Genomic DNA, 25,961 nt, shown 5'->3' with positions numbered 1-25,961 from the left:
CCCCCCCCCCCCCCCCCCCCCCCCCCCCCCCCGCCCCCGGCTTGCTCTGTGTCTCTCAAAATAAGCAAACAAACTTAAAATATGTGATGCTAATTTTGTAGTATCTGTGACATTTGTTGTTTTTGGGTTTTGTAGCTCTTACATAGAGTCTGGTGAGTGCCGCTGTCTCTTCCCTTCTGTGTCACTTGGGCATCTCACGCTGCTTCTAGAGGAGGAAGGTGAAGGTGAAGGTGCCACATAGGGAATCAGATTCCAGCTGCAGGTGCCGTGTGTCCGAGAGTCAGATTCCAGCTGCAGGTGCAGTGAGTCCGGGAGTCAGATTCCAGCTGCAGGTTCCGTGTGGAGAAGGCAGAGAGGCAGGTGTGGAAGAATCTCAAGTGCCATTAATAACTGCTGTGGCCAGCAGCCAAGGCTCAGAGCACAGGATTAGCCAGAACAGCCGAGACAGCCAGACCTCGGCAGAGAGGCAGGAGCTGAACGAGAGGCCCATGGCTGCTGCCAGGCACAGCCCAGGGACTCTGCTGGGTCCCAGGAGTCACCCTCTCACTGTGTGGTTGCAGCAGTTGGAGCGTATGGAAAGTGGCTTCCGTGGGGATCTGATTTGGTCTTCCCTAAAAATAAAACAGGATTCTTGAGCCGTCTGCATCGGGCATTGGTTTGTGGAGACACCCGTCGTGTGTGGAGGACAAGGGGGTATGTCTGTGGTCTTGCTTTTGACATTGTTTCCTGGAGCCATCCTCTAGATGAGGACATTGGCAGTGATTGGCTAAAGTCTCTGGAATGTTTTGAAGCAGAGGACAGCTTTGCTCAGTAAGTAACTGGTAACGTAGATGTAGCAGAAACGGGCTCCGGGCAAAGGACTTGGGCCTGATGGTGTCGATGCCCTTCTCCTTCGTGGGCCGACTGGTGACGGTCCAGCAGAGTGACATCACTTCCGCCTGTGGCTTCACTTGGGCCGAGTGGGCAGGGCTGAAGCCACCAGTCTCCTGTTTCATATTTGAACCCTCTGTCACAAGGTGCAGTTGATGGCATCTGGGTCTTTACTGAACTAGGTGTCTTTTACTAACAGACATTAAAATGGCAATGAGTAACGTTCCAGAATCTTAAGCCAAAAAACAAAACACTAAAGCTGAAACTGAATCTTTTTTTAAAAAGTTTATTTATTTTGAGAGAGAGCACAAGCAGAGGGGGGGCAGAGAGAGAGATTCCGAAGCAGGTCCCATGCTGTCAGTGCAGAGCCCGACGTGAAGTTTGAACCCAGAAACCTGAGATCATGACCTGAGCCGAGATGAAGAGTCTGATGCTCAACTGACTGAGACACCCAGACACCCCTGAAACTGAGTCTTGAAGTGAGATACGTGAGGGTTACTGGCACAAGGTGAATGATGTCCTGTGACTGTCACGTGGCCTTCTGCTGTCTGCCACCAGGGCCATCCCGGCCCAGGACGGCACGCTGGTGGCTGTGGAACCCTCTCTGTGGTTGGCTGCAGGAGGCGCCCTGGGTCAGGGCCGTCGAAGCCTTGGTGAAGGTGGTGGAAGACATGGCCCTCGGCCAGTGGCCTACTCTCCATTTCACCCTCTCTGGCTTGGGAGTATATGTAATCTCCAAGACACGAGTTTTCTTTCCGGATGCCAGGATGCGTGCTGGACGAGTGTGCATTGTTTACAGAGCCAGCTCAGAGTCACTGGGGCTGGCCTCCCAGCAAGGAAACCTCTGGAACCGCCTGGCTCCTTCCTTTGGAGAATATATATGTAGATTTCCTGATGGCCAGATGGCAAAATCTTAGCTCAAAAGTTTTGGTTTTGTGTGTATTCTTTTTTTTTTGAACCCACTTTGAACAGAACCTGTGAGTAAGGCCCGTGTAACCATGAAGGGGGAAGGCCGTGCAGGGGTCGTTCCCATGTGTGATGAGTAACCTGCTGTGCACATTGGGTTCCAGTAGCAAAGACATCGTCTGTGTTGCTCTTGGCCCTGTCGCTGAGCTGTGCGCACTCACACATGTAGACACTCGGTCCTGCTAGGGGTGTGCACCTGCCGTGGGCTGCACGGGGCAGGGCTCGCCTAGCGGCTCCCTGTCTGCACTGCTCATGAAGGTCAGGGCCGTAAGGGCACACGCTGCAGCCCTGGCCTTGGAAATGGCCACACCTTTGACCATAGCATTGTGTTAAAAGTTGCATCTGCCGTCTCAGTTTCTCCATTGTCTGTCTTTTTTTTTTTTTTTTTAAACATTTACTAATTTTTTGAGAGTGAGAGAGACAGAGCACAAGCAGGGGAGGAGCAGAGACAGGGAGACACAGATCTGAAGCAGGCTCCAGGCTCTTGAGCTGTCAGCACAGAGCCCGACACGGGGCTCGAACTTGTGGACCTTGAGATCGTGACCTGTGCTGAAGTCAGACTCTTAACCGACAGAGCCACCACCCAGGCGCCCCTAGTTTCTCCATTGTTAAAACCAGTGAGGGAGCCAGTCTTTCTGGGTCCTCAAGCTGTACACGTGGACGCTGCTGGTGGTGCTTGGGGCGGGGACGTGGAACCCGCAGCGTGTGGTCTGGAGGAGTCCCGGGAGGCCCCGTGATAGTGAGAAGTGGTTTCATTACAGGAAAAGGTCATGCTCGCAGAACAGTTTTTAAGGACAGGTTTCAGAAAGTGAGTGCGGTGATGGCACCTGGTTTGTGTTTTGAAGGACTTCATCCTTTATCACTTTGATCCCAGTGTTGTTTACAAGAAAGGCCAAGAGAAAGGAAAGGTGTTCCCTGAACGGAGCAGCCCGCGCTCCGGCCCCCATTGCGGGCTTCTGGGGCCGCCTGGAGAGGTGTCCTGGCAGCAGGCCTGCAGGGGTGGAGGGTGGCCGCCCCTCCCCCAAGTCCGTCCCCCCCCCCCCCCCCCCCCCGCCTTGAACTCTGCTTGGCTTGCATGCTCCATGTTCTGCCCTCTGACCTGCTCACCTGCGGCCCCTGGTCCAGAAGCTCCCCTCCTAGACCCCCACACCCAGGCGGAAACCACTCTGCTCCCGAGCATTTGCTTTGGGCACTCTAGGGAAGGGCGGTCCGGGAGGGGCTGAGCACAGCGGCCGGCCATTGCTCCTCTCCAGCAGCAAGGTCTCCTGGTTTACTGTGTGACGGGCACAGCCCCCTCTTGGCTTGCTGGGAGCCTGGGGCCCCAGGGCCCTGGTGTGGGCGCTTCTCCTGCTCTGATCGGGCCGAGGGGAGGCCAGGCCAGGAGGGGGTTATCCTGTCGGGGGAAGGAGGCCCGGTCGGGATGCGCTGTGATGGCCTCAATCATGGATGGCCTGTTGTCACCCCATCTCTGTCTTGTCTGTACGGATCTGATTCCTCTAGAGGCCTCTTAGAAGTGGAATCACACAGGGGCGCCTGGGGGGCTCAGTCGGTTGAGTGTCTGACTCTTGATTTTGGCTCAGGTCATGATCTCACGGTTTGGTGAGTTCGAGCCCCATGTCAGGGTCCACGCTCAGCGCAGAGTCTGCTTGAAATTCTCTCTGCCTCCCCTGCTTGTGAGCACATGCGCACACGTGCGCTCTCTCAGAAATAAATACTAAAAGAATAAGTGGAATCACACAGTATTTGTCTCTATCTGGCTTATGCCACTGAGCATGATGTCCGTAAGTTTCATCCTTGTTAAAGCAGGTGTCAGGATATCCTTTCCTTTGCAGGCTGAATAACACTCCATTGTGTGTAAACACAGCATCTTTATCCATTCATCTGTGGATGGATGGTTGGGTTGCTTCCATGTCTTGGCTGTCGTGAGGAACGCTGATGTGACTGTGCGGGTGCAGACGTCTCTTTGAGACCCTGCTTTCATTTCTTTGGGGTGTGTTCCCAGAAGGGGGATCGCTGGACCTGCTGGCATAGTTTCATACTCACTTTGTTGAGGATCCGCCGTGATGTTTCGGTGGCAGCCGCACCACTTTACGTTCCTGCCGGCCCTTCACGGGACTCGTGTCTGTCCTCACCCTGCCTGGCCTGCTGCTCGGTGCCCCCCGAGATGCCAGCCGGTCAGGACACGTGGTCAGCGGTTTCTCTCTCTTCCTTCATAGCATGGCGCTGCCTTCGCCAGCAGCGCTGTTGGTCGCAGAGGAGTCCTGGGTAGACATAAAGACTGTCCATCCCGGCACCCACCCCTGCCCTCCGGAGGCGCGTGCACATAGGCTCGTTGCAGCACCACTCCCGTCACCTTCGGCCCACCACCCGCCCCCGTCGTTATTCCCACATCCTCGTCCTCACTCCCATCTCTGCCCTTGGGTTATCTTGCAGTATGTTTCTAGAATAGAAGGTGTCAAACGTGGACGTTGAACTGTCAGCAGTGGAGTCTGTTGTCCTGAGGGAGCAGCCCGCCGATCCCCATGACAGTTGGGGTTGGCCAGGAGCCGACCCCACCAGCCCCGAGTCTCCTGGGGGAGGAGCTCCATCCTTTCAGGGGGTCCATAGAATTGGACTAGAACCTTCTGAAAGAGCTGCTGTCGGAGCCAGTGGTGTGTGCATCCGGCCGCATGGCACGGCCAGCTGCTGTCCAGCGTCCCTCATTCAGTGATGACAGAGAAAGACACCTGTCACAAAGGGAACTTTCCCCTTTACTCCCTTGACAAAAGATGTCTCCTTTGGACTGTCGAGAATCAGTAATAAAGAACTTTTAAAAATCCAGAACAGACCGTTCATTGTTTGCAATCTATAAATGTTGCATTTTCAAAAAGATAGGGATTATAAATTTGAGAATAGAAATACTGTCCTTTGTCGGAAAAAGTGGCGGTTGGTGGTGAAGTTTTCAGAATGCTGTCGCAGTTGTCCGCTCTCTTCTCCCACGGGTGCGACGTGAGGCGGCCCTCCCGAGCGAGCGTGGCTCTGGGCCAAGGCCATCGGGTGCGTTTCTCCTCTTTCTTCTGTGCACCTGCCCTGCTCACCAGGCGTTCCAGCTCTTCGGTTCCCAGCGCTTGGGGAGGCATTCCAGGGAGAGGCCCTGGGTTTTCCTCTGGGTTCTGTTCACTTCCAGTCCCGAGCCCCCATCTCCCCAGCGGGAAGATGTTTTCTCTTTACTCGTTTCATGGGGTTACTTCCTGGTTCCCACCCACCCCCCAGAAGCTCTGCAGGAGGGCTGCTGCCTGTAAATAGGTGCCCTCCCACCAGGCACCAGGTGTTCAGGAACCTGCTGCCCCCCCTCACTATATGTCTGCCCTCTCCAAGGTAAAGGAACAGTGAAGCATCTTGGGTTCTTACTGTGTGTATCAGTGGAATAAAACTTCTGTTTTTAAAACATCTTGTTACGTATAACACTTGTGATTAGTGGGTCTGGTTCTGAATTTATTGTCGTAGCTGGAAAAGAAAGCTTTCAGAAGCAGCACACAGAGCTTGTACTGAGGCGAAGCTCACCACGGGTGATAATTTGACATTTTTCACAGAATTCTTGTTAACCCTGATTGGATCTTTTAAGCAAAACAGCCTGGCTGATGAGAAGTTCGTCTGGGATGATGGCTCCCGTGTCTTCGGCCCTTACAGGGACATCTGGGGGCCGGGGGGTGGTGGCACAGGGGCGAGGGTCCCCTGCCCCTTCCCCTCCTGAGACCCGCGACTGTCTTTGTGGGAAGACTTGGCAACATCTCGACCTTTTCCGATGTTTTTTGGGGTAAAAACTTACCTGTTGTTCCAATAGTTCCTTAGATCCTCACGCGTGTCCGGCACGTCACCATGAGCCCCTCCTTGGGCTTGGAGGGTCTGCCCCTGCCCCCCTCCGCCTCTGGGGACTCTTTCTTTTGCTGGGGGGGGGGGACTCTCTTTCAGCACAGGACATTGCAGAGCAGCACGGCATCCTCCGCACACTTTGACGATACAACGTCCACAGGGAACCACGTCTGGTGGCCGCAGCCTCGCCGGGGCCCGTCTGGGAGGAGCAGGGGACCGCTCGGCACACCTTGACATCTCCTGGCCTCGTGAGGGTCCCCACGTTTTGCCTGCCGTGGGGTCGCCGGTGCAGGTGACTGGCCAGCTTCACACGGCACTGCTCCCCGAGATTGTACTTGGGGAGAATATTGATGGTCTCGGAGCATCCTTTCTCAAATCGAGAGTGGGGAGGAAGAGGAGGCTTTTCGAGTTGCAGGGTGAGATACTGTGCTTCAACAAGGACCGTTTTCTTCTTTCTTTCTTTTTTAAAATATTTTAAGTTTATTTTTGAGAGAGAGAGGGAGGGAGGGGGAGGGGCGGGCGGCGGGGGTGTGGGCAGACGATCTCAAGCAGGCTTTGCGCTGACGGCAGAGAGCCTGGCACGGGGCTCCAGCTCCCAAACCGTGAGATCACGACCTGAGCCGAAGGTAGACGCTTAACCGGCTGAGCCCCCCAGGTGCCCCGAGGACAGTTTTTTTCCTAATGCAGCGTTTCTCACATGTAGGACCACTTTGTGAAGACTTGTGCCTCGGAAGGAGCCACGGTGCTTCCAACGCCCCCCGCCCTGCCCCGTGCGCTAAAGTGACGCTGCTGGCCGAGCGGACGGCCGGGGCCCTGGCAGGGGTGCCGCTGGGCCGGCGCGGGGCTTCCCCGCCCCAGCTCTGCCCCACACGGCCTGCTGCCCCAGGCGCGGGTAGTCCCTGCCTCCCCCTCAGTGGCTGGTCTCGTGTTTGGTGTCCCCGTGCTGAGGGCTGTAGTGTCGTGTCTGGGGGTCTGCTTCTTGGAAATGGGACATTACATAAATATGTGACTGGGTCCATCCAGTTGCCTGGACAGTGTTCATTTGTGATGACTTTTCCTGACAGCCTTTGCCTTGTGTTATAATTTTACATCCACGTTAGGATGAACAAAATCGACCCTGTACAGTTAATATTTAGATCTTTAAAATGTATACCCCTTTCCTCAAACATGTGACTTTAAAAACAGTATTGGTGTAATGGTCTCCTTTGCCGAAACGTGCCACTGAGCGGAAGGGACGGTGGCAGAGGTGGTGCTGGAGGCGCCGTGGCCGTGAGGACAGCGCCACGTGCAGGCCGGCGACAGACGTTCTCACGAGCAGGTGGAAGCCCCGTTGACCAGGGTCCCAGGACGCTTTTCTGCCGAAGCCTGGGCGCGACTGGGCGAGAGGCGGCCACGGGCCTCCCGAGGACGTGGGGGCTGCACAGGAGGGAGGTGCGGCTGCTCCTGGAGTGGCGTTTGCCAAGCGGCCTGAGAGTGCGGAAGCTTCCTTGACGTGCCCCCTCTGTGCCCAGGAGGTGTCCCCGTGGCCACTGACCACAGAACGAGCACGTTTCTCCGGGGCCACGCCGAGGTGTGCTGCCTGCCGTCAAGAGGTGGAAAAGACCTTCGCTGGGTCTGGACACCTGGCTTGGGGGCGGCACGTGCCGCCGCGCCCCCCCCCCCCCCCCAATCGTGACGCCCGGTCCTTCCAACCACAGTCCGTCCCTCGGGCACCAGGTCCAGGCTGTTGGAAGCAGGTGTCAGCCTTGTTGAAATCCCCCTTGCATACTGCACAGTAGCCCCGTTGAGGGTCTTCCGTGGGTTCGCAGATAACACCACACCCCACTCACACTCCGCTTCACGGTGCTTTCGTCCCCTCGGAAAGAAGCCCGTGGCCTGTGGCCAGCACTGCTCGCCCCCTCCCCACCCTGAGCAGGCCACCCACCTACTTTCTGTCCCTATGGCTTTGCCTTTTCTGGACATTTCCTGTCATGGAATCCCCTACCGTGTGGTGCTCAGGGGCACGTGTACCTATGGACACGTAACAAGAATAAGGATGTCCATGGAGTATTGTTTATAGCAAAAACAGAGAACCCAGATGTCCACGGTTCAACTTAGAGACACATTAAAGAGAGTCTATCAGACGCTTCATTAGAAAGTCGGGCGTGACCTTGTGTGAGCGGGGACTGCGTCTGCATACAAACGAGGATCAGCTGTTTCACTTGGTCGCGAGCAGGTGGCCCCTTCCCAGCTCTGCGCTGGTCAGCCTCCGGCCCAGCTGACACGGCCACGGGAACCGCGCTGACAAATCCTTCTAGAGAAGCCGTGCGCATGTCCCATTGGCCGTCCGTGCGCCCGGCACGCACTGGAGTTGCCCTTTGCCTGCTCCTGCCGCAGCCGCTGCCCCACAGGGCACAAGTACCTCCCTTCCGACTCCTCTCCCCCAGACTTGCTTTTGGAGGGGTGAGTGTGAGGTGCCCCCTCATCAGCGTGCAAACTTGCTGTCCTTCCCCCTTCTTTACAAAAAACCCCCAATCTCCCTTTTACCACCACCTGCCACCCCATTTCTTTGCTCCCGTTATGGCAGAAGTCCTCTTAAAGAGATGGCCCTCCTTGTCGCCCTTACCTCCTCAGCCCCTCTTTCTGGGAGCTTTATGGAGACATAACTTAAGTGTTACGAAATGCAGCGGTTTCATACGCAAAGTGTAGAGCGTGGTAGGTTTTAACACCAGTGAGTCCCGTTCCCACCACCACAGCCGTGACGTAGAACTTCTCCATCGCCCTGGGAAGTGCCTGTTTGTAGCCAACACCTTCCTGGGTCCCTGGACCCAGGACACCACTGCTGGACCTTGTCGTTGTAGGCTTTCTTTTTCTACAATTTAATATGAATGGTTTCTTTCACTTAGCACACTCTGCCGTTGGATGCATATGTCACGTGTTTGTCTAATCAGTAGTTGATAGACATTTGCACAGTTTCCAATTTTTAGCTATTACAAAAAAGCTGCTATGAATAATTACATACAAAGCACTGTACGTGGCTCTACGCTTTACTTTCTCTCTGGCACATACTTGGGACTGGGATTTCTGGATCACATGGCAGGGAAACGTTTAGTTTTTTAGGAACCTGCCAAACTGTTTCAAAGTGACTGTACACGAAATACCTTGATCCCACCGAGGGTGAATCAGAGTCCATTGGCTGTGTTTCCTCACTGTCCCTCGTGTGGTTAGTGTCTGTAATCTGGCCGTTCTAAGTGGACTTCTAGTGGTGTCCGTTGTGGACTTCTTTCCCTTCCCTAATGACAAATGTTGCAGGTTATTTTTCTGGTTTTGCGGGGCGGGGTGGCGGGGGGGAATCATCTGTATATCTTGTTTGGTGAAGTATCCATGTATATTTATTTATTTTTGTCTATTTAATAAAATGTTACTTAGCGTTCTTTATATATTTCAGACACAAGTGCATCACCAGATTTTTCTTGTGCAAACACTTTCTCCCAGTTTGTGGCTTGACTTTTCATTTAATTCAGTGGCTTTGAAGAGCACAAGTTTTTAGTGAAGTCCAACAGGTGTTTTTTCTTAGCTGCTTTCCACTTTTTGTCTAACCTGACGTCACAAAAATTTTCTCTTACATTTTCTAGAAGTTATGTAGTTCTGGTTCTTGGATTCAGTTTTCTAATCCGTTTTGAGATCATTTTCGTGTAAGGCAAGGTTGAAGCCTCCTCGCCCTGCGGCTTCTGCGTGGGGGTATTCAAGTTATTCCAGCTCCACCTGCTGACGAGATTATGGTTTCCCATTTCCCGCTCAGTTGCTTTACTTTTATTGAGAAGTGTGTATATGTGAGAGTCTGTTTCTGGACTCTGTTCTATTGCATCGGTCTGCGTGTCAATGTCACGCTGTCTTGATTACTGTAGCCCCGTAGGAAATCTGGAACTGTAGGGTACGGCTTCCCATGTTGGCCTTCATTTGCATGGTATACTTCAGAATCTGCTCGTCAGGTACTACAAAAAGGAGATGGGAATTTGAGATGGTGTTGAATCTGTAAATTAATTTGGAGAGAACTGACATGTTAGCAGGGAATCTTATGTTTATTTAGGGAGGCCTTGCACACATTTCATCCCTAAGTAATTCATTTTGGGGGTGCTGTTGTGACTTCATTTTTTTAATTACAGTGTTATACTACTTTTATGTATACAGTATAGTGATTCAGCAATTTGGCACATTACTCAGTGCATTGTGTTTTTTCCTTCGAAGTTTATTTATTTTGAGAGAGAGCGCGCGCGTGAACAAGCGTGAGTAGGGGAGGGGCAGAGAGAGAGAATCCCAAGCAGGCCCCTGGCTCAGCGCAGAGCCCAACATGAGGCTCAGTCCCACAACTGTGAGATCATGACCTGAGCCAAAATCAAGCGTCGGATGCCCAACCGACTGAGCCAGCACCTGAATGTATTGTTTTTTCAATTTCGGTGTCCTCTTGTTTGTTGGTGATGCATAGAAATACAATTGATATTTCAATTTTTTTAAAAACATTTATTCATTTTTGAGAGACAGCATGAGCAGGGGAGGGGCAGAGGGACAGGGAGACACAGAATCCCAGGCAGGCTTCAGGCTCTGAGAGCTGTCAGCACAGAGCCAGGTTCGGGGCTTGAACTCACAAACCACGAGATCCTGACCCGAGCCAAAGTCGGACGCTTAACCGACTGAGCCACCCAGGTGTCCTGAAATACAATTCGTATTTTAAAATAGGGACATATCTTGGAACTTTGCCAAACGTTACTTGTAGTTTTTTAAAAAATAGATTTTGTAGAATGCTCTACGTAGATGTTTATGCCAATGTGAGTAAAGACACATTTCCTTTTCCCATTCTGTATACCCGTTTCTTTCTTGTCTTACTGCACCGTCCGGGTCCTGCATGCTGGACAGAAGTGTTGAGAGTGGGCTTTCTTGCCTTGTTCAGTCTGAGAGGGAAGGCTTCATCTTTCACTGTGAAGTCCTCACCTCCTGAGTTTCAGTAGATTGCCTTTATTAGGTCGACGAAGTCTTTCTGTCTTCGTGTGCTCACTTTTTCACATGAATGGGAGTGGAATGTCTTCTGCTTATTTCATCTATCAAAATGATAGTTTTTAAAAAAGCAATAGAGAAAAATTAATGAACTCCAAAGTTGGTTCTTTGAAAAGATAAATAAAACTGATCGACCCTTAGCCAAACAAATCAGGGAAAAAAAAGACATAAATTTTTCAGGCGCAGGTATGAGAGAGGGACTATCACTATGATCCTATAGCCATTAAAGGGATAAAGGAATTTTATTAACTTCATGTCAATAAATTTGACAATTTAGATGAAATGAATGAATTCCTTACAAGACACAAATTACCTAAGCTCACTCAAGAAGAAATAGATCACCTGAGTAGCCCTGTATCTGTTAAAGAAATTGAATATTTAATTGTAGTTCTTGACACGTAGAAACCTCTAGCCCCACGTGGCCTCACTGTTGATTTATCCCATCCATTAAAGAAGGAAAGCGATGCCAGTTATACTCAGGTCCTCCACAGCACGGGAGGGTGTGCACAGTCAGAGAGAGAGGACGGGACGAGAAGGTGGAGGCCCACGTCCACACAAATGTGGCTGTAAAAGTCCTTACTTTGTAGCAAATTTAGCAACACAAAAGGGTAGTCCTACTTCATGACAAGTGGATTTATCTCAGAATTCAGATTAGGTTTAACATTCAAAAATCAATGTAATATACCATATTGACATAATAAAAGAGAAACCCCATGAGATTATCTCTAAAGATTGCCCCACCCCGCAAAAAAAAAAAAAAAAAAAAAACCAAAAAAAAAAGCATTTGACAAAATCTCATACCCATTTATGATAAAACTCTGCAAATGCAAGGGCACTTCCTCAGTCTGGCAACAGACCTCTTAGGAGATACCTGCAGCTGACTGGCCTCATGCTTGCAGGTGAATCACTGAATACTCTTCTCCTAATAGCAGTGATAAGGTGGGCTTGTTCATGGTCACCTGTTTTCTCTTTTTAAAAATCACCTTTATCGTTGAAGCGGTACTCCACATTTTGGAAAATTAGGAAACGCGGCCAAAGGTAGAACCTAAAACATGACATTTCCGCCGCCCAGAAACCTTTCTCTGCGGCGTTTCCGTGCACGAGTGTGTACGTGTGTGTGGTGGGTCGCCTGGGGTAGGCGGCCGTGCTGCTCCTCAGACTCTGGCGTAGGTGTCCCCGTGAGGGGATCTGCCCGTGTGTTTACAGACCGCAGTCGGCCCGGCGGGTGTGAGCGGCTGGGTTCCGCCTGCCGAGAGACCTTGAGCCGAGCCGCGCCCCACCTGCCCTCAGAGCCCTGGAACCCGATTCCTGCAGTAAATCTTAGTCCGCCTTGCCCGTTGAGTGTCTGCGTGTCTGTGGATCCTCATTCGCTTGAATGTATGCTGTATATTTATTAGTTTGATAAAATCCTGTCACTTTCCTATCCCCTCTGATACTCCGGTGTGGAGAGGCTTTCTGTGGGTCCGTTGTTTTGCCCCAGCCAGGGTCTGGCCCGAGTGTGGCCCACGGTCACCTCCGGTAGGCCAGCCACTTCTTTGCACCCTCTGCTTTCCCTCCCGCTGACCAGAGAGTCCTTCCTTTCTGACTCGCCTTATTACTGTCCTCTTCCACCGTTTAGCTTGTCCTGTCTACTTCAGCTCGGCTATTTTATGGATCATTAAAATAAAAAGCCATCTTTGTTCAGTCTCTATTATGTGTTTTATTTTGTGTTCCTCATATTTTCCTTTTAGGTTTTTGGATATATTCTGATTTTTTTTTTTTTTTTTAAGTAGCCTCCATGCCCAGTGCAGAGCCCACTGGGGGGCTCAAACTCATGACACGGAGATCAAGATTCAGACACTTAACCGACTGAGCCACCCAGGTGCTCTGGGTATATTCTGATTTTTTTTTTTTTTTATATTTATTTATTTTGAGAGAGGGGGGGAGAGCACAAGCGGGGTGGGGGTGAAGCAGAGAGAGAGAGGGAGAAAGAGAATCCCAGGCAGGCTCTGTGTGCTGTCAGCTCAGAGCCCGACGTGGGGCTCGAACTTCCAAACCGTGAGATCATGACCCGAGTCGAAGTTGGACGCTTAACCAACTGAGCCATCCAGGTGCCCCCCTGCCCATTGTGATATAAAAAGAATTTTTTTTAACGTTGATTTATTTTTTGAGAGAGAAAGAGAGAGCAAGTGTGAGCAGGAGAGGGGCAGAGAGGAGGAGACACAGAATCCGAAGCCGGCTCCAGGCTCCGAGCTGTCAGCACAGAGCCCGACGTGGGGCTTGAACTCGTGAACTGCGAGATCTTGACCTGAGCCAAAGTTGGACGTTCAACTAACTGAGCCAGCCAGGCGCCCCTATTCTGATTTTTAAAACCTCTTTGGGGATGCCTTCTGGAAATAAGTATATTTTCCTCTGAGGGCTACTTTACCTGGATTTCCCAATTTACTGTGTAGCGTTATGTCGTTCCTTGTTTTGAAGATTTTTAATAACCACTCCTCTGAGTTTGTCCTTGGTCCTTGTCCTTAGAAGCACATTTCTTAATTCTCAGAGTTAAGGTGTTTCCTGGTCCTGCCTTCCCATGTCGTAAGTTGCACTGAGGGGCAAGAAGTGATCCTTTCAGAGGGTTTCGACGAGCTCTGTGGGTCTGCACCTGGTCAGTGCTCATGACCGTCTGCTGTGTCCTTGATGGGAGTTGGCGGAACGTGTCGTGTGTGCTCACTGCTGTGTACGAATCTTGTGTACTCCGACTTTTGGTGGGGGGTCGTCTCCTGTCCTCTGGTAGTGCCAGCTCCATTTTCCCTGTCAGCTCCTGCTCTTTCCAGGGAGGCTTTTCACGTGAGCACAGGTTTGGAACCCTCTCCTTGTGAAAGGGGCCTCTGGCCGTGTTTCCGTGACTTTGCCTCCTGGGCTGTGCGTTGGCCCCAAGCCTGTGCCCGTGCTAAGGCAGCAGCCTCTGCCCTGCTCAGTATTTGCGTAGCTCATCTCTTCTCTCCTCTTGGAATCTTTCCAGATTTTTGTGTTAGATTTCCTTCGCTGATTCTCAGCTTTCTGTTCCCATCTGATGGACTTTGTCTCCTAACTGGATTTCTTCGCCCTCTTACTTTCAGACTCCGTGAACATGTGTCATACTGTACTGGGCTTTCTGTTTGTTTTCACTTGTGTTTCTCTCTCTCTCTCTCTCTCTTTTTTTTTTTTTTTTGTCTTTGGATTTTTTTCCTCCTCCACAAATGTGGCCGTTATACACCTTCGTTTCGTGGTCACCTTGACAGGGTTCTGTGCCCTGGTGCTGATACCTGTGTTCGCTTCAAGTAGCTTGTCAGTGTGTGTGGTCACCTGGCAGGCTGCCCGGGCCAGGCTTCATGTTCCTGGTCACTCTAGCTTGGATTATGGGGTGTGTGTGCGTGTGTGCGCGTGTGTGCGCGTGTGTGTGTGTGGTTTTTCCTCTGACTTTCACTTGTTCTCACTGTCTCTTTTCAGTGGTATTTTCCACGAGAAGTCTTATAGCAAAACCAGAGAAAATGCAATTTGGTGTTTACTTCAAGGTGAAGACAAAAATTCTGAAGTTGTTCAACTTCGTACCTCGTCCATCGTTGTCTTTTCATTTGTTACTGATGAGGGATGCTGCTCCCAAAGTCATCTTTCCTGTCCTCATTTTTAACCCTGACACTTGGGAACTCTGCCTGTGTGGCGGCGCCTGCCAGCTTCCCCAGGCGAGCAGGCCGGCCTGGCCCTGCTTGTCCTTAGGTCTCGTTGAGCCTCCGTAGGCCCGTTTGCCGAGAAGCACCCAGGGTTTTCTTCAGGACCGAGGCAGCTTGTACACAGTGGAAGGTGAGACTCCTTGATTCATGGCTAATTGTGAAAGACGGAATGATTTTTTTTTTTTGTCCCCAAGGGGATGAGATCTGTCCGTCTTTCCCTGGGAGCTCGTTCACCCCCAGCCGGCCTGTGGCCCCGAGGGAGGGTCCCCAGTCGGGGGTCCTGCCTGCCGGGCACTCCCTGTGGCAGTGTGTCTCAGATCGCCTCAGCTCCTGTCTTGTTTGTAAAGTGGAAATAATGCCATCTGTTCAACTGAAACTACTTAGGGGCTCTAAATAAAATAACGTTTGAAAGTAAAGTGCTGTGCAGATGTGATTTGAAATGGATCGTTAAATCCCAGACACGGATTGAAGGGGGGCACCGTCACCCGGTACAGCTGCCAGAGTGGGGAGCACTCATCCGTGCTCCCCAGCCTTCCGGCGGACAGGCAAGGAGGCTGAGACAGGCGGCCTCGAGCCGCCAAGCAGTGGATGGTGTGGCGCCTGCGCTCTCCCCGGCCGGCAGCGTCCAGGGCCTCCGTTCCCTCCGTGCCGCCAGCTCGCCCCGGTCTTTGGAACACGGAACGCAGCCTCCTGTTGCCAGCAGCCAGCAGAGGAGCACGAAACACGTTGGACAGGGAACCCGGCAGAGAGGCCGAGGAGGAGTGGGGAGACGCTTCGCAGCACGGGGCTCCTTTCCCAGAGGTCGAGGAGCTCTCCAAGAGGCAGAACGGCGAATCTTCGGGAACGAGATTCTCTGTCCCGTTTTCTCTGGGACGGGACCACATAGGCTCCTGTAGTACTCTTCCTCGGGCCGCAGCTGGCCGGCTTCTTTGCGTTTTCTCACGGGTGTCCCTCCACTGCCAGGGTCTCTCCCCCCCCCCCCCTCCCCCCAGCCTACACACAGGGGCACGGTCACCTAGAAAGACAAATCTGAGTTGTTTTTGCTTTGAAAGAATTTGCCACAGATGCATTTTAATAGCTGGGCCTATAAAACAGTGTTGGAGTTCATGGGTGTTGGTTTCTGTCCGCTTAGGAACTTGGACGTTGCTTCAGCAAAATGCACTTAGCTGCCCACGAACATGAGTGCGCAGTCTCACACGGTGTCTGCGTCCTGAGGTCAGCGTCCTAGAGCACACCCGTGGCGCCTTTCTCGGGACACGTGATGCAGGCCCTCCCTGCCTTCACCTCCTTCCTTTCTTCCACCCCTTTGCCGCGTGGGGGTCAGTGCCTGTGCAGAAAGGCGTGGACCTGTCTTCAGTCCTCAGTGGACAGAAGAGGGATTATTCTCAGGACACCCTCACATCTCCGTTTGATCGCGCAGTTGCGTTTCCGTGGGATATTGAGAGTTGAGCTTCAGCGGCGGCTGTATGGAGAAGCGTATCTGTACGGCCCACAGCAGGGTTCGCGGCGTGAAATACCAGGTTTGTTTTTTTCTCTTAAAGATGTCAGTCCGTGCGTGTGGATTTATTCGCCTCGTTTTCTGTCTGCTGCTTGAAGAATATGGTAGGAAGGGAATAAGGAGAAAGCAGATCATTCCCCAGCACGTCAGAAGCTGGAGGAAGACGGACGGAGATGGTGGAAATTTATGTTCGGAACCAAGTTGGCTTGAAACCAAGCCAGTTTCTCCCGCGTCCGGCCCCGCCTCACTCTTGGCGTGTCACTCCCGCCGGGCCGTCTTCAGGCCTGGTCCCGGGCACACCTGTTTATGCCGCGGTTTACCCTAGACCAAATGGTTGAGTTCCACAGTCTTCAGATCTCCGGGGAGTACGAAGTTTTCTTCCCCTAAGAGGAAACGGACTGTGTTTTCCAAAGATGGAAATGGGTTCAGAGGCCCATACCTTGGACTTTACCAGGAAACTCTCCCTGATTTCCCGAGGCTGGAGGCCTGCCGCACCTTTCTCCTGTTTTGTTGTGACTTCCTGCTTTGTCACAAGAACCTTGGAACCTTCGGCCTGTGGGGAGGAGGCCCTCCAGCGACCTGGGTCAGCCAGGCCCAGAAATCCCTGCCAGGGCTATAGCTGCTCCGGGCCCAAAGCTGTGTCCTTTGCCACAGACTGCCGTCCCGTGGCCACTGTGTGTCTGTGCACGAAGGTGCCTCCGGTGGGTACGTAATTATGCAGTGTTCCACATCCTTGGGGATTAAAAGCACCTTTGCACATGCAGAATCACTCAGTGTTCTCAGTGGGATGTAAGGCTGGGGGAGGGTAGAGAGGGCAGGGGGTGGATGGTCCTTGCCTTAATCTGGAACTTTGATGCCATTGTCCTCTGTTTACAGCTTTCAGAAAGCAGCCGGTGTTGGGTGCACGTATGTTTGGAGCTGTTGCTAAGGTGACGTGCCTCGGTCTCACCCACACAGTCTTTCCGGAAGGTGGGGACGCTTGGTGGGGTCTGTGCACACAAGAGCCTTGCTGGCGTGCCCACGAAGTTGGTAGGCCGCCCTGTCCGCTGTATGTTGTCTGTGCCCTTTTAGCTTGAGCGTGTGATCACTCTACCTGCTGACTTACACAGAGGAGTCCCGAGACGTGTTCACTGTGGAGAGAGACAGGACAGCCTTGTTTTCCGGTCTTGTCTGCATTCCACAGCACAGCCAACCTTCAGATCCGCAGGTGGTTTCACATCCTTCTTCCCCTTGACACAGGACTGTGAACTTGGGCTTTGGAATTTTTCTCAGTGGAAATCTCAGTTTTTAAAAATTTTACAGTATTGCATATGAACAGTGTGAGTCATGACTTCGGTTATGATCTGGTTTTTTTCTGGGTTAAAGAGCCTGAGGGGCTCAGTGGGTTGAGCTGCCGACTTCGGCTCAGGTCGTGATCTCATGCTTCTGAGTTCGAGCCTGGTGTCGGGCTCTGTGCTGACAGCTCGGAGCCTGGAGCTGCTTCAGATTCTGTGTCTCCCTCTCTGCCCCTCCCCTGCTCGTGCTCTGTCTCTCTCTCTCTCAAAAATAAATAAATGTTAAAAAAATAAAAATAAGAAAGAAGTCTGGTCATTTATACTATAATTGCGTTCCTCTGGGTTTGTTAGTGAGTTTTTAGTTGATTTGGAAGTTGGATTTGGAAAGTAAAGTGTCCCTCCAGTGCTTTGTTTGGGCGTTCACACGTGCCGCGTTGTGTAGAAAGAAGAAACAACTGTCAAAACCTTTTTTGGGTCCTGGACTCTCTAAGAATTGGGCAAAAGCTGTAGCTCTTTCCTGAGGAACACTCAAGAATCGCACTTTGCTCATGTGATTTCTGGGTTTCGGAACTATCCGGGCCGTGGGGCTTTCAGCTCCTGTCCTTTGGCTGTGTGCTGCTTTGCCCAGGGCGAGTCTCAGACTCCCACCTGACTGTTTGAGCACTGATTGTTGACTTTTTGTAGAACCTGACCTTGTTCCTCAGGAGTCTGTTATGTGCACAGCACCCTTCCCCTTTCCCAGCCAAATTTCGTGATGAGTTTACAGCACAGAAGAGGGCATGTTTGTGAATGGCTGTGTAGTGTGAAGTTCGATCAGATTTTTAAAAGCGTTTACACTCAGTTTCTTGTAACTCCGTTTCTGGCTGTAAATTTTAAAGGGACTCTTAGCTGCGGAAAGAGCCGCGCTGACAGTGCTCACTGTGGGGTGTTTGTAGCACGAGGAGCAGGGAGACGCCCCAGCACCAGTCAGCAGAGACCCGTGTTTCCCAGAGGGGCCTGACGCCCCCAGCGAGGAGCGTAGTTGTGTGCGTGCGACAGGAGCGCAGACAGATGGCACAAGCATACTCGGGAGGGGATGGGGCAGGAGGGTCTGTGCAGTGTTTCCTGTAAAAATATCATATACTGTGTTTACACGTTTACATGTAAGGTAAGTATAAAGACATAGACGCAAATGATGAGCACCAAAATCAGATTAGCATCAGAACCCAAAATCTTCAGGGGCGCCTGGGTGGCTCAGTCAGTTGAGTGTCCGACTTCAGCTCAGGTCATGATCTCATGCTTTGTGAGTTCACGCTCTGTGTTGGTCTCTGTGCTGACAGCTCGGAGCCTGGAGCCTGCTTCAGATTCTGTGTCTCCCTCTGTCTGACCCTCCCCCGCTGATGCTCTTTCTCTCTCTCCCTCTCTCAAAACATAAACATTAAAAAAAAAAAAAAGAAAAAAATCTGGGGCACCTGGGTGGCTCAGTCGGTTGAGTGTCTGACTCTTGATTTTGGCTTAGGTCATGATCTCACAGTTCGTGGGATCGAGCCCCAAGTCAGGCTCTGCACTGACAGTGTGGAGCCTGCTTGGGATTCATTCTCTCTCCCTCCCTCTCTCTGTCTCTCTGTCCCTCTCTCTGTCTCTCTCCCTCTCACCCCCCTCTTCCTCTCCCTGTCTCTCTCTCTCTCTCCCTCCTCACCCCTCACCCCTCTCCCCTCCCTTTCCCCCTCCCTCACTCTCTCTCTAAGAAGAAAAAAATTCCAAAGCAAATATGGCAAAGTGAACAGATGGTGAATACATAAGTGTTTGTTGCATTGTTTCTCATACTTTTACTTATACTTGAAACATTTCAGTGAAAATCATAGCTATTGTTACTTTATTATAAAATGATGAGGATAGAAAAGATTTCTAATGAGGAAATCATGACATACAATAACTCCTCTTGAACAGATTTAGGGGTGCTCCAAATTCCTGGGATCGTTTGAAAAGTAATTGTTTTCACCTTGTGCCTTCTATAAATGCAGCTCACATGGGGTGCAGAGTAGGACTGTGGACTTGGGCTGTGGCTTGACCTCTGTGTGCTGTGCTGGCCACCTCACCCAGGGCACAGCTTTTGTTTTGCTTTGTTTTGTTTTGTTTTGTTTTGTTCTTTGAATCGGTGGATGCAAGCCTTAAAGCCGGCTTGGCCACGTCCTACTCCTTTGTTTGCGTCCAGGAGGGATTGCCAGTGTCCAAGGCTGTTGTATTAGATGGTTTTTATTACCTAACAGCAAAACTTCCCCTTTATTACGCTTGTGGACTACGGGAACTCCGGGCAGGCGGCGCTGGAGGGCGTGTCTGCATAGCTGTGCGCTCCAGGCTCCCCTCCTTCCCACTATATGGGTTTCCAGCCTTTCATCCTTGACATTTACGTCCTGTGACAAAACTCATAGGGCTTTGTCCAGATCATGAAGGTAAAACGATTGGTAAGATAAAAAAATCTTACTTGGATAAGATATTATTAATTAAGGTATTTATTATTAAATTCAATCTGTCTTTTTCTGTGGTCAGATTTTAGAAGCAGTATGTGTGCATGGTAGAAAATTAGAAAATACAGACAGGCAAAACGCTGGAAAATGTAGCCCTCCTACTCAGATGGCCAGTGTCAATAGTTTCTGGGTTCTCGATTCATGGGGAAGTTCTCTTTTATGTTACATGTTCTGTTTTCACCACCCCTGTGGGCATCCGATTTTGTAACCTGTGTTTCTCTTCCGGCCTTTCCTCTGTACCTTTGTATTTCAGTAGGTCTGAGAGTTATTTTGTGGAAACTGGTATTCTCTTCGTAACTACGGCTGTCCCCTGCCCTTGACTGGGTCCTGCTTGGTGCCTTCGTCCAGGACGGGGCTGGCAGGCTTTTTCTTACACGGTCAGATAGTCACTTTTTCAGACTTTGCACCCTAAGAGGCGGCCTCAAGGAGGCCATCTAGGTCCTTCTAGACCCGTTCCCACGTGTGGCCAGCTCCCGGGCTTGCTCGCTCTGGAGGGAGGACTGTCTGGACACGGAGCATGAGCGTCCTTGCGTGTGAGCCGTGACTGGGTCTCCCCCAGCCTTCCTTCCCCTGTGGGCACACAGCAAGTGGCCACCAGCCGCATGCTTTGGGCTCAGCAGACTCTCTTTGTTAGTTTTTAATAAAGAAACCCCACTTTCTGTGGTGAACACTCCTTGCCATGGAAGAATCCCGTTCAGAGTCGTAGACACAGGGAAGGGAAGCAGCCAGGGATCCAAAGCCGAGTCCCCTCCACTGGGTGGCGGCCATCCCAGAAGCTGGGGTGGCGCCTCAGCCCCGGTGGTCTGAGGGTCCCCCTGAGTAGGACAGGAAGCTAAGTGCAGTGTCTGCTGGCCCGCAGTATGTGCTGCGTCCCATGTCGGCCGGGCCGGGCCACCAGGGCCTGGAAACACGGGGGACGGGCCGTTTATCATGCACAGATGTTGCGTTAGTCCCCTGGGGCTCTTCACAGGCACATACGCCTGTGACACCTGAATGGAGGGGCTGGCAGGGCCGCGTCGCCCACAGACTTCCAGGCAGAGCCCGCCCTGGCCTCCCTGGCACCCCATCTTCACGTGGCCCCCTTCCCTAATGTCCCTCTCCCTTCTCTTCTAGGGACTGGTTGTTGGGTTTAGGGTCTGACCACACAAGACAGCACGGTCTCCTCTCGAGTCCTTAGTTTAGTTACATGTGCACAGACCCTTTTTTAAGTAAGGTCACATTTATAAGTTCTGCATGGATATATTTTTGGGGATGGACACTGTAACTCACCACACTACTGATGCTTTCTTGAGCTAAGTGTACATTTTTTCTTTTCTCTCTCTCTCTTTTTTTTCAAAGTTTATTTTAAGAGAGAGAAGGGGGAGGGCATGCACGCTGTGGGGAGGGCGTGGGTTAGGGAAAGAGACAGGGAGAGAGAGAGAGAGAGAGAGAGCGCGCGCGCGCGCACGAGAATCCCAAGCAGGCTCCATGCTGTCAGCACAGAGCCCGATGCAGGGCTTGAACTCAGGAACTGTGTGATCGTGACCTGAGCTGAAATCGCCACCCAGGCACCCCACTTTTTTCTCCTTTTAAGTGTAGATGTGATGTAGACATGAGTAGGTACAGGCATGAGTGTGAACGTGTGCCCTGTGCGGCCCCGTTGCCCCGTAAGTGCCACGGGCCCCGGTGCAGCCAGTGCCCCCTTGGTGTTGAGTTTCCGTTGCTGGGGCCTGGGGTTGCCTCTTCTGGGCCTCCGTCTACACAGGATTCCACTGTACGCGGCCTGCGTGTGTCCCTCGCCTCTGGGTGCGTTCCCTCCGCACGCGCTCCATGTACACCGTCCCCGGTGGGGCACGCGTCAGTTCACCCTTATCGCCGCGTCGTCTCCCGTGGGGTGGTCCCCGCGCCTCCCTATCCGTTCACCTTGTGATGGCTGTTTGTCTTGTTTGCAGACGGGCTTTCAGGCGTGTAGCCGGTCTGTTCCCTTCTACAGAAAGTAGGACATTTGGGTAAATGTACTTTAAACATAGCCTCTCAGCTAATGCCCTTTATTTAATAAGGGAAAAAACCACTTTATTTCTCTGGGCAGTTTGCTGTCACATCCAGAAGCTACCCCCCACCCGCCCCGCCCCGCCCCGCCCCAATGTTTTTATTTATTTTATTATTTATTTTTAATTTTTTTTTTAAGTTTATTTACTTATTTTGAGAGAGACAGAGACAGCACAAGCGGGGGAGGAGGAAGGGCAGAGAGAGAGGGAGAGAGAAACCCAAGCAGGCTCCGTGCTGTCAGCGTAGAGCCCGATGTGGGGCTCGAACTCCCGAAATATGAGATCATGATCTGAGCTGAAGCTGAGAGTCAGACGCTCAACCGACTGAGCCACCCAGGCGCCCCGAGTTTTATTTATTCTTTAAGTAGGCTCTACGCCTGACATGGAGCTTGAACTCATGACCCTGGGGGTAAGAGCCGCACATTCTACCCACTGAGCAAGCCTGGTGCCTCTCACCCATAGCTTTTTATTTGGTTTTGTTAAGTGCCGGGGGGGGGTGTCGTGGAGCAACTGAGATTTTTGGCCCGTCAGGCCGCCCCTGGAGGTGCACTCCCCACATCCGGGCCGAAGGCACCAGAGCCCCAGCAAAGGCCCGGGGGCCCGGCCGCGCGCAGGCAGCGCTCCCGAAGGAACGCGGGGGGAGCCGGGCACACCGCGCGCCACGGTCCCTGCCCTGTCTCCACTCTGCGCCCTGGATGTGGGCCCAAGTTTCGGCCGAGGGAGCCCACATCTCCTGGCTCCGCAGAGGCGAGCTCGGGGGCGTCCTCTTCCGGCCGCGGGAACAAGGAGCGGCCGTGCCTGCTGTCGGCCACCGTGCACAGGCCTTCACACGGAGTCGGTTCGGTTCTCTGCTCCCACAGAGCGTCCTTCTGGTCCAGGTCAGAGCAGAGACCCCGGAAGCCAGTGGACGCTGCGTGCCTTCCTGTTGTATGTTCCCGAGTCTGGGGAGACCGGCTGTCAGCGACTTCGAGGGGAAAGGAGGTGGCTTCTTTATGGGTTTATTTCTAGAAGGTTCAGTTGTTACTAATTAGGCTTGTTTTGCTCCAAGCATCCACTTGGCGGTCCTTGCAGTTAAAGGAGGGAAGTTACTGTTTAACCTGGCCAATTATCTGATGTAGGAAAGCAGGGACGATAGGGGTTTTTGTAGCCTTTTTTCCGCAGCAGATCTCCTGCTTTGGAAAACTGGAGCATCACAGATACAGAATTTCTGACCCAGCGGGTCCTTTTCAGACTGAGGCTGCGGTCTGGTAGCAAGCGAGTCAGCCCCGGTCAGTGCCCTCCGTCAGCAGATGGCCGTCCCGGTTCGGGTTTCGTCCTGGGGAACGTCACCATGTGGCACTGAGGGAAGGCCACAGCACGTGGACAGGGTGAGTGGCTTCTGTGGCGCTCGGCACGGACAGATGGACACGAAGGGCTGCAGGGGAGAAGCTTGTCATTGCAGGGGTGCAGTGAGGGCGTCACCCGCGTGGTGTGCCCTGGCAGCCAGCCGGGCCTCGGCGTCCTGTGGTGACACCGTTGTGCCTTGAGGTCACTCCGATGGCTGTGTTCAGCGTGTGCCGCGTGAGCTTCGGAAGGCAGGACTCCGCGCTCAGCAGGTGCGCCCCGCACGCCCAGTCCCCGGGCAGGGTCTGGCACGCGTCCAGGCTTACGCCGCTGGGCCGAGGTCACAGGGACGACGGCAAGGCCATTCCGTCAGCTCCAAGGATTCGTGTTCACCTGTGTGGCCAGCGTTCTGTTCCTTGTGTCCCGGGTCGCCCTCTCCTGACTAAGCCACCCTGCTAGGCGTGCTGTGAGCCAGCTGCCTTCCTGAGACCCTCTGTGATGGAGAAGCACGTGCCGGCTGCAGTCCCCAGGCCTGCACACGGGCAGTGCGGTCAGTACATGCAGAGCGGATGAGCGACTGAGGGCACAGGTGGTCACGTGGGAAGGGACGCTCACGGACAGGCAGCCACGGGTGCCAGCACGAGCCCAGTAGGCTGATGTTCACCATCTTTTTGTTTTTTTATTAAAAAAATATTTTTTTAAAAAATGTTTATTCATCTTTGAGAGAGAGAGAGAGACAGAGCATGAGCAGGAGAGGGGCAGAGAGAGAGGGAGACACAGAATCCCAAGCAGGTTCCAGGCTCCGAGCTGTCAGCCCAGAGCCCGACGCGGGGCTTGAACTCACAAAACGTGAGATCATGACTTGAGCCGAAGTCAGACACTCGACCAACTGAGCCACCCAGGCGCCCCCTTCTTGTTTTTTTAAATGGTATTGGCAAGGGTGGGGACTGGGCACCCCGCGTGCTCCTGGTGAGGACGTGCTCGCGGCAGCCTTTCTGAAGACCACTTGGCAGGGTCGTGTGGACGACTGTCTGCCCGTCTCTGCCGTGGTCTGGTGTAGGAATGTGGGCTTGAAAATGGGGGGGTGGTGACGTGGACGGGATGGCACGTCAGGGGGCACGGGGCTGTGAGACCCGACGCTGCTCGGAGTCCCAGGGTTCCCAGAATGCCCACTGCTCACAGCTGCCAGTGTCTGTCCGCACCCCCAGCTGAGGCTGAGGGAGGAGACACGCGTTACCTCTGTTGTTGGGGTTGCCTGGGACGGGCTGTCTCGTGCAGCAGAATCCGAGAATCCTGGGGGCTCCCGGCTGGCTCAGTCAGTGGAGCGTCCGACTCTTGATCTTGGGATCGCGAGTCCGCGCCCCCCGTTGGCTGTAGAGATGACTTAAAATCTGTAAGAGAAGAATTGGCAGACGGACCCTGGGTGATACTTCGTTGCGTGTCCTCCTGGTGACGCCTCACGTGAGCAGACGGCATCTTCACCCCCAGAGGCCACTGTGTTCGCACTCGGTTCCCACGGGAAGAGTCCCTTTCTCTCCCGAGTCCCTTTTTCTCTCTCGAGGTTTCCGTGAAACCTGCCGGCCGTGTAGGCAGAGTCCTGGGGGCGGCGTGGCCGTGCCGAGAGCCGTGCGGAGTGGCTGGAGGCCGAGACTGCGTGCCTCCCGGAGGGACCTGCTCCAGCGGCTGGCTTCCCTCCCCGTTCTCCGAGGGTCCCCTCGTCTCGGGAGTGTTCCAGGTCCCACCAGCATTACAGAGGCGGGGGCTGGCGTCTTCCACACGGGGGCCCGGAGGGGCGTGTGCTGCGTGCTGTTCTGTGTGTTTATCGCGTTGGGTTTCCTGTGCTGTGAGCCATCACGTGATTTAGCAGTTCTGATAAAGATCTACCTGAGAGTGTCATCGGGCAGGTGGAAGCCGGAAGCCCCACCCCCACCCCCCCCCCACCCCCGACGGCTGTGTTCACAGCAGTGCAGGAGCACAGCAGCTCCTCCCTGGAGCGGAGGCCCAGGGAGACTCGGGAACGCCCTTTGGTGAGATGAGAAATCAGACGTGTCACAACAGGGGACTTGGGCCTGCAGACGGGCCCGTGTGCGAGGGGACTTCCAGGCGGGCTGCGAGCCAAGGCCATGTCACTGCTGCTCTGCCTCTGGGAGGTGGTGTGGCGGGGGGTGGGGAAGGACTGGGGGCAGGGCCTCGAGGGGGAGCCCGAGTCGTCGGAGCCCGGGGCCGGCAGAGGCTCAGAGGCTGCCCGTGCCAACAGCGGTGCTGGAGACGGTGCCTGTCCTCTGTGTGTGCCTGTGCGACCCCCCCCCCCACCCCCCCAAGTGAGGACGGTTGTCCCCTCCCCGCATAATTTCCGTACTGACTTGCAGCCTCCAGGAACCTCATCCACGGTGCGCTAAGCATCTTGGCACTCCCATGGTCCATCTGTTCTCTATTGGGGGACATCTGGGCTGTTCGCAGGGTTTGTACACGTCACTGTGCGTTGACAGTCGGATGTGGCTTTGGTGGCCTCTGCACCCATGTCGCTTGGGGTGTGCGTCTAGACGGGCGCCTGGGTCACATCCACCTGCCGTGGACTGTGGGCCGAGCCTGCGCCCACACTCCTAGTTCCCGGGCCAGGTCCTGGGCCAGGTCCCAGCCAGCCCGCCCGCCCGGCCACCTCTCTGAGGACCCCACGGCCTGCTTAGCGCCTGGCCCGGCTGGTGTCTTGCCATCACCCTGCACCTGTTGTGGCTCTCTGCCAGCCTGTGGTCGGAAGAGCCGGGACCTCACTGTCGGGGGCAGCGAGGCAGTGACAAAGGAGGAGTGAGGCGTCGGAGAGGGGTGGAGGTGCGCACCCCAGCTCTGGGGACAGCAATAGCAGCACACCTGGGCCTCCTCCGCCCCCAGCCTGAGAGGCGGTTCGTTGAGGAGCATTGAGTGAGCGCTGGGCCAGT

The 25,961-nt window shown here is 53.4% G+C and overlaps 1 protein-coding gene across 15 annotated transcripts in view; it reads left to right on the top strand.

The window, feature by feature from the left end:
- Positions 1-25,961, top strand: part of ANKRD11 (ankyrin repeat domain containing 11) — a 178,989-nt gene that overhangs the window by 107,587 nt on the left and 45,441 nt on the right. The window contains exons 3-5 of one of the 15 annotated variants that reach the window (XM_049622670.1): positions 14,176-14,526; positions 15,529-16,599; positions 16,771-16,923. The exons of the other annotated variants lie outside the window; for them this stretch is intronic. The gene's annotated coding sequence lies outside the window, so the exon portion shown is untranslated. The remainder of the gene's footprint in view (positions 1-14,175; positions 14,527-15,528; positions 16,600-16,770; positions 16,924-25,961) is intronic. 15 annotated transcript variants of the gene reach the window in all.

Source organism: Panthera uncia, assembly GCF_023721935.1.
Source record: "Panthera uncia isolate 11264 chromosome E2 unlocalized genomic scaffold, Puncia_PCG_1.0 HiC_scaffold_20, whole genome shotgun sequence".
In the NCBI taxonomy this organism is placed as follows: Eukaryota; Metazoa; Chordata; class Mammalia; order Carnivora; family Felidae; genus Panthera; species Panthera uncia.
The sequence above is the reverse complement of the archived record's forward strand: the minus strand, read 5'-3'. Positions and strand labels throughout refer to the sequence as shown.